Raw genomic sequence first — 15640 nt, 5'->3', positions numbered from 1 at the left:
ACAGCTGTCATGGCCGACCTGCCAGCCTAGAGCATCCATCTGTGACTGACCAGCTGCCATGTACCCTGAGAACACGAACACAAAACCATGCTTCCCTACTTTTTGCTACACTGTCTCTTTCTCTTTTGTGTCTGTTTTGTCAAGTGCAAGAAAATTACCTCCATTCTCACAGCAATCAACTTGAAAAGTCAACAACACAACCTTCTGTCCAGCTTTATTTGACAGCCTGGGAGATTATCTGGTAGCCTCTTTGGGCCAAAGGGACTTGTGTAGGCTTCAGTAGTTTGTCTTGCAAACCCCCTTGGTCCAAGTTTCAGAATTGATTGCATTTAGATTTTGACTTTGTCTTTATTGTGTGTTGTACTTTAAATATTTCCAAAATAGGATGTTTTTTTCTATCACATTCTGATGGAAAAAAGTAAATTGAAAAATTTATACTCAAAGGTTGAGTATGTTGATTAATATTGCAGAAAAACAGGATTTCACAGTTAAAATAGACTTTAGCTCTCCACGTCTTGTTATTTCTTTGAAATTAATTCCTTATTAGTTTCTAGTGTATCCAGGAATAATCTATTATGGAAGATGCAGCCTCAACTTGCAGAAACACAGTAACTAGTTATACGGAAAATGAAACACACCACTTACCAGAAGCAAATTTAGCAGCAATTAACTCCTCCTTCCCCCTTTGCCGTTTGGCTTTCAGTAAGTAAATGTCTCCTTGCAGCATCATTTCTCTCTTGCCCTGTCTGATTGTGCTGGTTTTGGCTGAGACAGAGTAGCTAGTATGGGGCTGTGTTTTGGATTTGTCCTGAGAATAGTGTTGGTAACATGCTGATGTTTTAGTTGTTGCTGAGCAGGGCTTACACAGAGTTGAGGACTTTTCAGCTTCTCACACTGCCCTTCCAGCGAGCAGGCTGGGGGGGCACAAGGAACTGGGAGGGGACACAGCCGGGACAGCTGGCCTCAACTGACCAACGGGATATTCCACACCAGATGACATCATGCTCAGCATGTGGAGCTGGGGGAAGAAGAAGGAAGGGGGGTGGGAAGTTTGGAGTGATGGCGTTTGTCTTCCAAAGTAATGGTTACGCATGATGGAGCCCTGCTTTCCTGGGGGTGGCTGAGCACCTGCCTGCCCATGGGAAGGACTGAATTATTTCCTTCTTTTGCTTTGCTTGCATGTGTGGCTTTTGCTTTCCCTATTAAACTGTGTTTATCTCAACCCACGAGTTTTCTCACTTTTATCCTTCTGATTCTCTCCCCCATCCCACTGGAGGGGAGTGAGTGAATGGCTGTGTGGTGCTTAGTTGCCAGCTGGGTTTAAACCACAACACTGATGAAGTCTGCTGGTGTGTTTCCATCAACGGGTAATTGCTGCACAGCTACTCACAAAATGAGAGTTATTCTACAAAGTTTACTGCATTAGTGTAAAGGACTTGTAAAAAACATAGTATGTCCTATCTGTGGGTAGGAAAGGTATGAACTCAAGCACAGAGAGGTCCACAGGAGGTTACTGATAAAAGGCAGAGCAGAGACCTTTGGACTGACTTCTTACCTCTAAGCAACTAAGCAGTGCATTCCACTGGCCTCTATCAATTCTCTAGGACCACAGCAGTAGAGTCCAAATCTCAAGTGCCTTCAGGCAAAACAGGAAAAGGCTAGTCCAGCTCTCATGATTTCATCTTTCTGTAGCAGCTGAGTAGGTAAGGCTGTCCCTGAACATTGGGACAAAAAGACAGTGGCATTGCATGTCATCACACAGAGGCACCAGCTTCATGTCATTTCTCCCTTAGTGATAGAAGACCGAGGCTGGAGTGCAGGAGGTGTTGCTGGCAGTACCTTTCCTGCCAAAAATAGGATCCCTTCTTTGTGCATCTTGTATATTCACTTCCCCTGTCCAACTGTCATGGGAGGAATTCTGGATAGAAACCTCAGGCAAATGAAGCTTGCCTTTTTTTTTTTTTTTTTTTAAACTCAACATTTCCCTTTCCAGTAGCAGAGAAAACAGCGATTTCCTTCTCTTTAGAGAGTCAGTTTATCTGAAGGTTTAGGTGAATAGTTCAAGCAATTAAAGCAGCTCTGTGGCTGTTCTTCACTTGTAATGTTGACTAATATCACATAGCAACAAGCCCCGCTCAGAGGGATTGGCTCAAGCTCAATAGCACATCACTTTTTTTCACAGCTTTTCTTTCCCTTTTCTTCTTTTTTTTTTAAGCAAAGATAGTACATAAAGCATGGGAAGGACTGGTATCAGTCTAAGCTACAGGGATTAATACATCTACACTACTGAAACAATTAGTGAAAACTTTTTTTTCTTTTTTGCTAACATGAATATTTGGTGCTTGTGTGCTCCTCTGGAGAATGCTTTCTTCTGGAAAACATGCTATGCCATTGAAAGAAAATGGAAGAGATTTGCCAGATACCCTGCTGCTCTCTAAACGGTGCCAGCCCCTCTCTTGCTGTCGGTCCCGGGGGGTCCATGCCCATGAGGCAGTGCCATGGCACACAGGGAGGGTGCCAGCCAGACAAAGCTGGATGCTGGCGGACATAAGCATCACCCCCCACCCCCAGAGGTGCTGCGCTATACAGTCACGTCCTTATTTGTCCTCTGAGCTTCTTCTCAATCAAATGGCACGAGGTGTTTAAGAAGTTAAAAGACTGCAGTATTAGTAACATGAACAAAACCCCATGGCACATTCAGAATAATTCTTCTTGCCTATGGAAATGTTTTATGGCTAGCAGAGACCAGAGACTGGATTCCTGAGAAATGCCTCCTTCTTGTAGTACCACTGGCATAGTCTTTATGCTTTGCAGTCATGGTTAGATGGAAATAGAGATTCAGAAACTCAGGATCCATTTCTGAAACTTTTATTTGGCTCTAATATCATTGCAGACTTTGCTTTTCCCAATATTTTCATACTGCCTGTAGGAAGAAAAAAAAAAAGCCATAAAATGACGACATTTAGGTATATGCCTATACTACATTTGCCAGATAGGAGACCAAACCCACCCTAATCTGGTTTAAGGTCAATGTCTCTACTAGGGTAGAGGTTGCTTGGTGCCCAACTGGGTCATCTCCCGTACTGACATCTACAACAGCTCTACTGACAGGACCTCACCTGGAGTTAGGCTTCCCAGATTTTGGTCCAGGCGAATTTGGCTAATCCTACCTATTATTAATCATAGAAAGATTAATTATTTGATGGCCATTAATTATTTGATGGCCACCAGGATAAAAGTTACAGCATATTAATCACATTATTAATTAAATTATTGAAACAAGATTTAGGTGAATTTGGTGTTAATTACTTACACAACATTTCTTTTCCTGTTGATTGCAAATAAGCTATTTCTAGAGGAGCATGGTGACTCAGAAAAACCCTGCTTCTGGTATATCTTAATTTTTCTTCTTTCATAATGCTGTGCTTTCTCCTCTGATAAACCTTACCCAAGACAATTTGCTCTCTGTGCTACAGATATATTTCCTTCCTAGCCAGGCTATATTTCAAACTTTAATGTTTATATATTTGGAAAGAGAAGAGAGTGAATTAAAATAAAAAATAAAAATAAAAAGAACAATTTTGATAAAGCCTTAATAGAAAGCTGGGAGAATGTGAAACAAATGAGAGCCATTAGAAATGAGTTATTAACCTAGCAGCTGAAAAGCCAGTCAGCTAGGATGCGGGGGACATGATTTCAAATACCGTCTTATTTCTTTTTCCCAGTGACTGTTCATGTTAAAGCAGTAATAGAAATGGCACTAGGGCTTGATTAATAAGACATTTTAGAGGGTGAGAGCTCACATTCATCTCCTCATTTTTAAAATAGAAATTGCTTTTTCTTTTTGTTCCACACCTTGAATTAAAACAAGTTCTTCAACAATAACATTTCCTATAAATTCAAATTATTATTCTTAATTAAATGGAAATATTGAAATAAGTAGCCTGCAGCTCTATCTTTTCTAAACTCTGTGTGTGAGCATTTGCATACTTTATTGTACATGTTAACATTTACGACAATATTTTGGCTCCATATCAATGATAGTACCACCTATATAGAAGGGCCATAACCAATTTGTTTGCTTTGATAGTTTTGATAGAAACTTAATAATTTCAAAGGTCTGTGAAAATTGGGGATAAAAGACACTGTATATCAAAACATATATTTAAAGTAATTGCCTTGTAAGTGTTTGTTGAAAATCTGAGAATTCAGCGTATCATCAAGGTAGAATATGTGAGGGAAAAATACAGTCATAATCATCCAGATAATAAAATAAATGTGTTCTGACAAGAGGAATGCCCCATGGCATTGTATTTGTTAGAAATACCAGCTAAGGGATGACCCAGCTAAAACCATTTGCATACCTTCTGAATACAAGTGAACCAAATGTTGTAAAGTGGTAATAGAAATATGCCTGGAAATACACTTAGCTTTTTTTACAGGATTTAATCGAGGTATAAGCATTTAACAGTGAAGGTTTCTTTATAAATATACTGCATAATACTCACATACAAATATTATGATATTTACTCAGATATTATGTCCTACATATATTATCTTCAAGGCCTTCAGTTATTCCAAACCATACTGTGTCTCTCCGTAAGAATGCACTAATAGGGTTTTCTTCTTCTTGCCTGAGAGTCATGATCGTAGCATTGGTAATTTCAGGAAACTGTGAATGCACTTTATGCAGTAAAATTAGATGTGTATTTATGTAAGTCTTTAGCATGTACAAATAATGGAAATATACTATTTTATCACAGACTTCCTTGGAAATTACTATCTGAGGACTCTGCCAACCTGAAAGGTATGTTCATTTTCTATCAATGCTTTTGACAGAAGTGCATGCCTGCACCCTTCTGTCAATAATTTCTAAAAGCATATGACTTGTAGAATTAGTTCATAGCTGTAGAGGCACACATGAACCTTAATGAAGACATGGATGTGTATCAAAATGAGATGAACATGTTCCAGCACAAATAATATTTATTGGGTACCTGTGTGCTAAACATGTCAACTGATCTGTTCACAAAAATATTTATAGGGTTTGTGAGAGTGAGCTGGGATACTCTGCTCTCTGGCTCAGATGCAAGGCTCTGTTTAAATTTTATTTAATGCAGAGGTGTTCTTGTGTAGCTCCACAAATAGCCCCTATTAAACATATTCTCTCCCTCTTTCGTTAATAATTACATAGTTTTGAGGCTGTCTTCTGAGCCTGAAGTTTTTGCTTTACAGTTCATGGCTCATATATTCCCTAGTGCTAGGATTATGCTGTTTCACTGTGCAGCCATGATGAGCAGAACTATTAATAGCTCGCTCCCTCATGCTGCACTTTACTGGGCAACTTGTGAACAGCCAGAAGAACCGCAGCGAAGTAGCACTACGCATCCTTCTTCTGTGGCCTTTAACCATTTCTCTGCTACTCAACATATGTGGTTACACAGTGCAAAGCACATTTGCTATGCTCGTAAGAAGAGGCATGCTACTCTAAAGAGCACCTGTGGGAATTCAAAGCACTGGTCCCACATTTAGTCTCTGCACCTAGCTGTATCAAACTGCTTCATTTACAAAAGAATGGTTTACTTATTCTTGCTTGCAACCAGGGCTGTTTCCAGGCACAATCAAAGCTGTCAGCAAGCTCTCAGGAGCAGCTAAATGTCCAGGACCTTTTTCTCCCCGTTGCTTACGCACCCTGCAAAGCCAGAGCCATTGCAGCTTTGCTCAGATAAGGGACAGAAGCAGAGCTGGGGAGTAAGACAGCAGGCTCCCTCCAGTGCTTCCCAGCAGCGATCGCAACCTCATCCTACCCTCATGTTGACAGGAGAGGCAGCAGACTCAGCTGCTCAGGAGTTCCCCCAAACCTGACTGTGGAGAGCACTTTCAGCCTGCTGCCATAGGATGCCCCCACCTTGGTCATCTTGCGCAGCCCATCCCGCTCCTCAAGTGGTGGCTGAGTCCATCCTGCAACAGAAATCCTGTGTTGCCTACCCACCTGAAAACACGTGAGCCTGCTCTGCTGCAGATTCATCTCTCTCTGGGTCTTCCTTTTCTGCTGTGCTGGTGTTGGCTTTGAAAACCAAGGTACACACGTAGCAAAACTTGCTGAAATCTGCTTTTTTCAGCCAGCCTGTACAAGGAATTAGAATGTAATTAACCTCTTGTTCATGATCTATAGGGAGTACCAGAGTCCATTTAACTATCCCTAACAGGCATTCCTCTCAAGATCATTTTGCTTCGAAGCTGAAATTCAACAGCAGGTCACTTGATAGGAGAACAGATGATTTTTGAAGATGGGTACTGAGGCGTGCCCTTTTGCTCACTCTCACTAGGAGAGATAACTCCCAGCTGCTATCCTCTTGCAGCACATGCAGCTGGATAACAGATAAATGGATTCACCAACCTGCTTCGTACAGTGGAGAAGTTATATGGGAAAAGGCACTAAAGGATGTATAAACCTGGAAGTGGGACAGCAGGAACAGAATGTGCAGGTCGCCCTCCCTTGAGGGGGTATAACTGGTGGAGAGTGGGAGAACCTCGGATTTTCTCATTACTGTGAGCTGATGCTGTTGAAAGATTACAAGGAATATCTTTGTGGGACTAGATCCACAAACATCTGAAGAACAAACCCCTTATAAAAAAATAAAATAAAAAATAAATCTGTGATGGCATAGAGACTGAAGAAGTAGGGCTGTAGAGAGAAGAATTTCCCTTCAGCCCCTTTAAGTCCTTCTCATATTTATCTATCCTCTCTGATTCCCTCCATTTTCATACAGCCTCCTCATCCATTTTACTATTTATTTATTTATTTTGTGTGTGTGCAGAGGGGTAGGGAGCTTTCTGAAACTCGGGAAACGCTTAGCTGAGAAATGCCAGGGAACAATACAGCAGAGCATCCCTTTTCTAGAAAAGTCTGTCTTGCTTTGAAGAAGCCAGGTGTGCACAACAGCCTCATTGACATTTTTTATTTGCTTTTTTCACAGATAAGCCAGGCAGGTTCCACTCTCCATAGCTGGCTTTGAAGTTGCGGCCTTTCGTGCCTCCTCTGCTGAGGGATGCAGCTAAGACACCTGAGCAGTGGCTTCTGATGAGAAGGGAGGAAGCCTGAGCATTTGCAGTAGCTGTCGTGGTCAGGGTAAGAACTTGGCAGATAAAGGCCTCCTCCTGTCTCAATCCAAAGCGCCAGCTCCTGCAGACATCAAGACCTGAAACACAAGTTTTTGGTCCTTCCTCAAGTGAACGACAGCATGCAGACTGCAGTTGTTTTAATAGGAATAATAGTGCTAGAATAGAGAGTTTACAATTCATTCTTCAATGAATTCAAGGTCCTATGCCATCCACCAAGACATAGGCAGAAATTTTTAATGCAAGGCCTCAGTGCAGGCAGTAAACAATTCCTTGTTTTTGACTCATAAATGTGCGAAATGAGGCACCAGTGACTCTAACCAAACCAGACACCTTTTGTAACTTATTTTGAATGAATGTCTCTCTCTCCTTTCCCTCATCCTTATGTTAGGATCTTACTGCATTTCATTTACAATGTTCAGCATATAATAAATGTGATTAACTTCAGAAAAAGAGCTGAGGCTGCTCACTGAAAGAAGAATATTCTGCACTTTGGGGAGAGAAAAGGAGCTTGTGTGCAGGACTGGTGTGGGAGATTCGGGGGAGGTTTCAAGACTATTAATAATTTTTTTTCCTGTTCTTATTCAAAGCTTTTCTATTCACAGGGGAAATATTCAATTAGGAAACCCCTATGGAGCAAAGGTGGAACCCAGCAGGCAAGGAGTCAAAATCTCTGCAATCAGCACTGATTTTTTTGACTGTTATTTTGACAAATGGGATAAGAATAAAAACCATAAAAGGCTGCAGCAGGAGGCCTGAAACGGACTCTGAGCACTCTCCTTCTTCAGCAATGATGTGTTTGCCATGGTAAGTCATGCATGATTGTTGGAGGTGTTATTCTCTGATTTGTCACTGCTTTTTATCTTATTAGCCATTACTGTAGTTTGAAACGTGTTAAAAGCAGAGCAATGCTCTGTGTGTTAAATGCTTTCAAGAGTTAGAGTGCAGCATTTTGATTCATTCCACAGGCCTTCTGCATTGAAAGAATGGTTCGGACTGTGGTGACAAATGGCCCTGTCATTTGGGGTTCAACATCTTTTCAACTCTGTAGAAGAGCATCTAAACCAGATACAGAAGTTGTAGCCTCAGTTCAGCACACATTAACTGATATTTCATAAGCCTCATCTTTATTTAAACAGTCAGATACATCAGGGGGCTATAGGGCATCATATCTGACATTTGACTCTCTGACATATTTCAGAGTGTGTAGGTTAGCCAACAAGTTGCCCAAAGCTATTTTCTATGGCCCATTGAAACATGGTGACTGGAGAAGCAAACCACTGAAATGTTACAAGACCACACTCAGCAAGTTCATCACTTTGCAGCGTAGGCCCTGCAACATGCAAACCCAGCACCATCTGCCACAGAAGAGAAATTGCACATGCTCTAGGAGTTTCTGTAAGCCAACCCAAACTAACACTGTATAAGCACAAAGATCAATGGGGAAAAGGTGAATGTAGTGAGTTACATCTGAGACACTTACAGCTATTAGCATGCTGAAATAAATTGGACTAGTTTCTTAACCAGAAGTTCTCAAAAGCTGAGTCTGGATAATAAAATCTTTATCCAACTTTTTTAGGAAGACCACATACTTCTAATGGTTAGGACATGAGAGTATCCTATAGCTACGTTTCTTGCTTCACTTGTCCTGCACTGTTCAGCTCTCACTGTTGAGGTTTTTTTCTCTGTAAAGCAGGATTAAAATACTTGCTACCATCCCCTAAAGCACACGATGGATGTATACACACACATCAGGATGGAGACAATGATGAATTGTCTTTGTGAGCCAATTTAGATCTGAAAGAGCTTCACATGGATTTACTATGTCCAGTATCACCAGAGTAATATCCTGCACAATCAAAGACTGTCCTAATCTGCAGAATCTAATTCTTTGGAAAACACTGGATTTTTCCAGTCCATGAGAATACTTTTAAAACTACCACATACATTTTATTCCTGAAGAAGTAAGTAACATGTTGATACTAGTCTACTTAGCACACTGTGATACAATATTCATTACAAAGTGATCAAAACCAATCATACAGATATAATCTACTTAGGAGACAAAAGCACTGAAAAACAGTAAGAGATTAGCAGCTCTGCTATATATGGAGTCTGATGCTGACAAAAGCCAGCTAATTATTGCAGTTATGCCTCAATAATTTATAAAGCCAGTAATTTCCCCAAAAGATCTATAGATCTCTTTTGACTCCTCAAGGAGAAGAATGAATGTATCAGAAATTAAGTTCCTAGATTCTCCACAAAGGGCTTCAAATGCATGGTTAATGCAGATCTCCAGTCCTTTGAGGTACATGAACTGAAAATTTACATGGCTGTTTGAATGAGCATCCTGAATTTTGGGGTATGTCTCTGAGCTTCAGAAGGCTGACTGTGGAAAACAGAGAATCTTCTGTGTCCCAAAATAGTTTTTCCCAATCCACTTATAGCCAATAAACAAAAATAATCATAATATCCTATTGTACAAATATGGCCTGAAATTTTCAAAACTATGTAATGTTTAATATCAAGTTTGAATCTTTCAGAAGGTCCTAGCCACTTGTTTCTGAAATCGTTATGTGGTATCTCCAGTTGGTCATATAAAATTAATAGCTTTTTTTCTTGGCCATAGTCTGCAGGGCTTTTTGCCTCAAAATAAAAATCCGTTTTTGTTGGGGGGGGGTTATATACTTATATAAATTTGGCAATAAAATCTGTTTTTAATGTCTTTTTTCTTCTGTTTTAAATTCTTACTGTTTTCTGCCTCCTTATAAATTTACTCATTGGTTGCTTGTTTTCTTGGCAATTTTTTCAATTTTACAGTGTTTGTTTATACTGTGTATTTTATTGGAACAGGGGCAAGAACAGTTGAAAAAATAATCAGCAAGGGTGAACACAAACACATTGAGGCTGCAGGAAAGAACTAAAGGAAATCACAAGCTAATTTGAAGGGTAATAGAACGATAAGCCAGCTTACAAAATCTCTAGGTTTTAATATGGTTGCACAATTTCATTTCATACTAATCAGTCATCTTTGCTATCTTAGAAAGCAGGCAAGAGAGTTCACTGAGCAGTTACCAGTTCCTCTCCCTGCCTCAGCTTTTAGGAAAATATTAAAACAATTAAAATATTGTGCCAGTGAAATGTGTGTTCAGACATTTAGGTGAATGCAGTGTGGGACATTAAAGTGTTTTTTAAAACCCCAGGAGAAAAGGCATTAAATTTCAAGAATGTTTCTAACGAAGTGGCTTCCAGGCTCTACCTGGTGCCAACCCGGTCTTTTTGTCTCTCATGTCACTTGTGCACAGTTGGCTGATAACCTGTATACAGTACTCCAAAGAGGCATCAGGGGTGCCAGGAATGAGCATTCGCATAATTTTCTGTGCACAGTTAAGGCCCCCTTGCAGCAGTGTGGTTTGTCATGGTGCTCCCCCCCCACCCCCCCACCACTGCAATTCCAGTGTGACAAGGAAAGGCCTCTCTGGCCAGTTTCCACTTCTCTTCACCTTAGAGGCATGGTTACAGCCTGTTCACCACTGGAAAGGGATTTATTAACTTTGGATGAAGAGACTTTCTTCAAAGCCAAGGCTGATTTTTTCACTGAGTTTATTGACAAAATTCCACCACTTTGGGCCCAAATAATTGTGGAGGATCATTGAAAGACCAGTTTCAAATCTCCCTTTCCAGCTAAAAGCTCCCTTAGGAGATGGGCATCTTTTCAATCTCTAAGAGAAGACTCCTCTTCCTTTCCCACAGAGGGAAGTAAAAAATAAATTTGCTCTTCCACTTTTTACATCTAAGGAGTTACAAGAAATGACACCTCTGTAGCGTGAATTCTAGGAATACTATATTTACATCACAGCAAATAAAAATTTAATTGTAAGTCCTTTTTCATGCAAAGTCTGAGAATATGTACATGATGACGAGTATATTGCTCAAAGAATTCAAGTGAGAAAAATTTGTGATGATCTCTATGAGGAAGAGTATGAACTAATAAAATATAAGTGGTGGGTTCCAGAATTGATGCTAGCAAACAAAATATAGACAGGAAGCCAGGCAGCCTGAAAATTCAAAATTGTTAGTAAATGCAGCAATACATCCTATTAGTAACCGACTCACCAGGAGAAGGGCTTCAGGTTATGGAAAGCACTCTCAGGTGAAATGAACATTCACAGATCTCCATTTTTTCAACTCTGCTATAGCTCTCCTTTGATAATTTATTCCCACCCATTCTCCAGCACATTGTGCCCAGTCATCCATACAAACATAAAGCAAACAAAAACCTATAATAAATTAATCAAGCCATTTCTCCCATCTTCAAGGAAGAAGAAAGGGGAGTAGTTGTTATCTCTTTTTCAAACACTTGGGTGACAGCCACATAAGTATTTTAAGGTAAATAAGTGAAGTGCAGCTTCATTAAAGGAATGAAACTCTATTGAAATGCATAGGTGCAGTCCAGGACTTTGCACACTAAGCAGTTTTATTCAAAGTTTGCTATAGGGAACTTTTGCTGCAGCTAGCACAAGTGTGCTTATGTATTGCTTCTCTTTTGTCCTGTCACATTCAACCATCTCCTTTCTACCAAGGAGCAGTGATAGCACTGATGCTCCTCTAGTGAAAGAAGGTAAGTTGCTGGTCCCTAAGGATGCCATACCATCCCATACCCTGAGAAAAAGCCTAGCAAAACAGAAAATGCAATCAACACAAGCACAAAATAAACTTAGTTTAACTGGTTTTTGCTGCTATCACACAAAAAAACCAAGACAAAACAAAACACCCACACCCCCCCCAAAAAAAACCCCACCAAAAAACAAAAACCAGTGAGAAAGGCAGTTATAAAAGACCTCAAATATTTGCCCCAAACATTCAGCTGAGCAAATTTTTCAATGCTGCACTAATGAGGGGACAATTATTGTCGGGGTTGTGCCTTCACCTGGTTCAGGCATGCAAAAGCTGGCTGTTCTATGACTGCAGCCTGCTTAGCCCCTGCAGAGGGAGCAGGAACACCTCATTATCAGAGATGGGAGATTTGCAAGAGGGAATCTTGGATGAGATGTACCTAATTAGACAAGTCTTTTCTCTCCCTCCATCACCAGAAAGTGAGAACAAACCCAAGGTTTTCTACCTCAGGCAATATCTTCTGAATGAAAAGCACCTAAACGTGTATTTTATTGTAGCATTTTCTTTAGGAAATTCATATGAAAGCCACTGCTGGCAGCCAGTCCTGAGTGTGCCGCAATTGCATAATCAAGGCCAGAAGCCCTAGGGGCCTGACAGTCAGTGGCTTTCACAAAATCCTGCTGTTTCAATGCAATTTAGAGAGGATTTTTGTAACTTTTGCTTTGATTACTTTCCTAAGAAAAATCCCCCATAGTTTTTCTGTTGTTCCTGATCTTGCTGTTTATTTTTTTTTCCATGGAGCATGGTTTAGAAAGTAGACATTCATTTTAAATAATTCAATTACTCCTACTGCTGTGCGGTTTGCCTTAAACTCCCTGTTTCTGTGCCCAGAGCTATGCTCAGGGCAAGAGAAAACTTCTAATTAGTTGGACAGTTTTGCTCTTTAATTATAGAAGATCTTTGGCTAGAATGACATTTTCAAGCAATGAGAAGAGGCTTATTAAAAAAACATAACAAAAAGAAACCTGCAAAAGCCAAAAGCCTGAAATCGTCATGTATTCCTTGTTCTGATATAATGCAACCCATTATGATATGATAGTGTTGAAGCAGGTTTAAAGCCTGGGGGAGTAGGAGGGAGAACAGATAATGTGGCATATTGGAGAGTGTGAGAAGCACAGCTACTGTCAATACTGATTTTTCTAATCTCCAAGCTCAATGTTTATCCTAAGAACCGTTCTCAGTTTGCTTAATGTCCTTGCAGGTTTGGTGAAATCCTTAAAAAGTAGAATAATAGAGATCTGTGGAAATAGGATGGCGACTAACATATTTGTCGTCAGCCCTGCTCTCTTGTTTCTCATGCAAGGGTGCTTGCTGACTTACACTCTCCATCTGTCTAACTAGCTTTTGAGCATCCTCCCCTTCTTCTTCACCCACCCCCCCCGTCCTTAATTTAACTCCCAGTGGCCTGCCGTTGTCCATTATACTCCACCTGTCTTTGCAGTGCCCTGCCTACTGTGACTTCCTTCTCATCGGGTCCATTCCAGGTTCTTTGCTCTTCCTCACAGTCTGTTTTGCAGGACAACAGCACGGCACTCTAAAAAATGGTTCGCTCCTTTTTGAACATAGATGTAGCAAGTGGTCCCAACAGCAGCTCAGCACTTAGAACATCACAGTCAGCTTCCTACTTCTTAAATCGAAGACAGCACTGGAGAGGGAGTCTCATCCTATGAAATGATGAATTATCTCATCGTCTTCTGAATGAGTCAGCTTTGCTGGAAATGTTTGGTCTGGATTGCAGCTTTCAGCAGTAATTCCCTATGGGCTAATTGTGTGTTGCTGGCAACGTGGCAGCAGCTCCCAGCTCTTGGGGAGAATTTCAGGCAGCAGCAGCACCATGCATACACAGGTGCGATATGGAAGCTTCCCAGCCACGGCAGCTTTGGCACCAACCCTGACACTACTTTTCATTCCACTGTAAGCTCTGGTTATTAGAAAAGGAGCAAGGTGCATGGAGCACATATCTCTGAAAAGATGATACAAGTGTAAAAATACCTGACCTGAAAGAAACATCAAGCTCAGTCACCACAGAAATACGAGCATATTCTGTCACAAAACATGTTCACGTAAGGAAACAACTATTCCAGTCACTGAATTAAGTACAATGCAATTGAATATTGTTACATTCTATCAGTTTTGGGGAACTATTAGGACTGAAGCTTCTAATAATCAAGAGGAGGAATTTAGTGATTTGGCTTAAGCCTCACTGGAATGAAAAGAAATCATTAAAATAGAAAATACTTCAGGTTTGCCCAGTGCATATATTTTGTGCAATGAAGCAGGGTCTTAATTTTAACTCCATAAATTATGTTTCAAAATGGTATTAAAATACCCTTTAGTGTTCAAATATGCGGTAAGAAAAATATTAGAAAATCAAATGCAGAAGAGGAGGCAATCAATAAGAGGGCCAAATTCTGATAGACAATGAGAATTTTTTTTCCTAGTGAATTAAAATGAGGGCTTTAAATGCCCACACCACACAGAACCTGATTTACAAGAGTAATTGAATTTTTGTTTAGGTCTTGAGGATAGAGCAAATCACATTGCTCAATCACTACCATGTCATGACAGCAAAATTGATGTAAATGAAAAAGTACAACACAGGACAAACCCTGCTACGACTTTAAAGTGTTTAACACTCTCCGAGTACATATGCACACAGAACTGAAGGCTGCACTGCAACATGTAATCACAACTCTGAAGATAGTGTTAAAGTCGCTGTACAGCCCTGGAGTTACTACCTCAGAAGTTCAATAATTTCTTACTATGTGCCATATTGTACAGGTTCATGAGAACCAGATCTGTCCAGAGGTCTAGCTGCTGTGAGCTCCATGCTGATGCACCCACTGCCGACACAGTCCTGGGAGGCGTGTGCCTACCTGCAGGCTCTGGCCAGGATGACGCTAATGACAGCTGCTGCCTAGGAGGTGCACTCACCCCATGCTGTCCCTTGGGGTTTTGCTTACAATCTCCTTTTGGCTGATACTTCTTAAATGATAATCTCCATCTCTAAAACAAAGACTGTCATCAGTTCAGAGTCACTGTAACTTTCCTTCTCTTACAGATGTATTCTTTTCTCATCTAGAAATTTTTCCTCCCAGACCTTGCACGCTTATCCTCCTAATCACTTGTTGACTTTGTCGTCTATGCCCAGGGACTGTGCTGATGCCCAAATACATCACATTGCTGACATTAAGCATGGCTGGATTTTTGCCCAACTACATGTCATGATCCCTTTACTGCTGTTTTTGCCATAGTGTATGCTACAAGCTGATTATATTAACCATAGGCAAGTACCACACGAGTAGAGGCAACAGTTCTCCAGAGGCTGCCTTCAGAGCCTTCAGCTGAGCGTTAAATTCCAAGAGTAAATAACAATTGACTCAAAATAATTCATGCAATAAAACTGTGCTGCAAATGGTACAATTTCATATCTGCATAAGCATCCTGTAACAGATGAGGCATTCTTCTCCTAGCACACTGATTGATACATAATCCCCAGATCAAAGCACCTGTGTTTTCTCCTGGTTTAAAGCTTCAATTTTAAAGCAAAAGTTTTTAGAAGTTTTTTCTGCATTATTAATAAATTAACATGGAAATAATTAAATTTAACTGGAACCAAGCAAAGCTAACATACATAAAACGATAAATGTAGCCAAACAGCTTGTCTTCTCACCCCCAGCTTAGCTCAGAATCACTGGGTATTCTTACCCTTAATAGCAGGGCACATCTTTCTGCAGGTTTTTCAATTGAGATTTTGTTGTTCTTAAATCTAAGAGATTCTTCTTAGCAGAGACTAAGAAAAAGAATAGGGAATGGAATAAAATAAGGTGAGGCAATTCCC

At 40.4% G+C, this 15640-nt stretch overlaps 1 long non-coding RNA gene across 1 annotated transcript in view; it reads left to right on the top strand.

The window, feature by feature from the left end:
* Positions 1-9819, top strand: part of LOC142053151 (uncharacterized) — a 37013-nt gene extending 27194 nt beyond the window's left edge. Inside the window, exons 4-8 of the long non-coding RNA XR_012659100.1 lie at positions 4764-4807; positions 5822-6081; positions 6981-7132; positions 7728-7929; positions 8819-9819. This is a non-coding gene — a long non-coding RNA (uncharacterized LOC142053151). The remainder of the gene's footprint in view (positions 1-4763; positions 4808-5821; positions 6082-6980; positions 7133-7727; positions 7930-8818) is intronic.
* The last annotated feature ends 5821 nt before the right edge of the window (positions 9820-15640 follow it).

This window comes from Phalacrocorax aristotelis, chromosome 2, assembly GCF_949628215.1.
Source record: "Phalacrocorax aristotelis chromosome 2, bGulAri2.1, whole genome shotgun sequence".
Classification (NCBI taxonomy): domain Eukaryota; kingdom Metazoa; phylum Chordata; class Aves; order Suliformes; family Phalacrocoracidae; genus Phalacrocorax; species Phalacrocorax aristotelis.
This window is presented reverse-complemented; position numbering and strand designations above follow the sequence as displayed.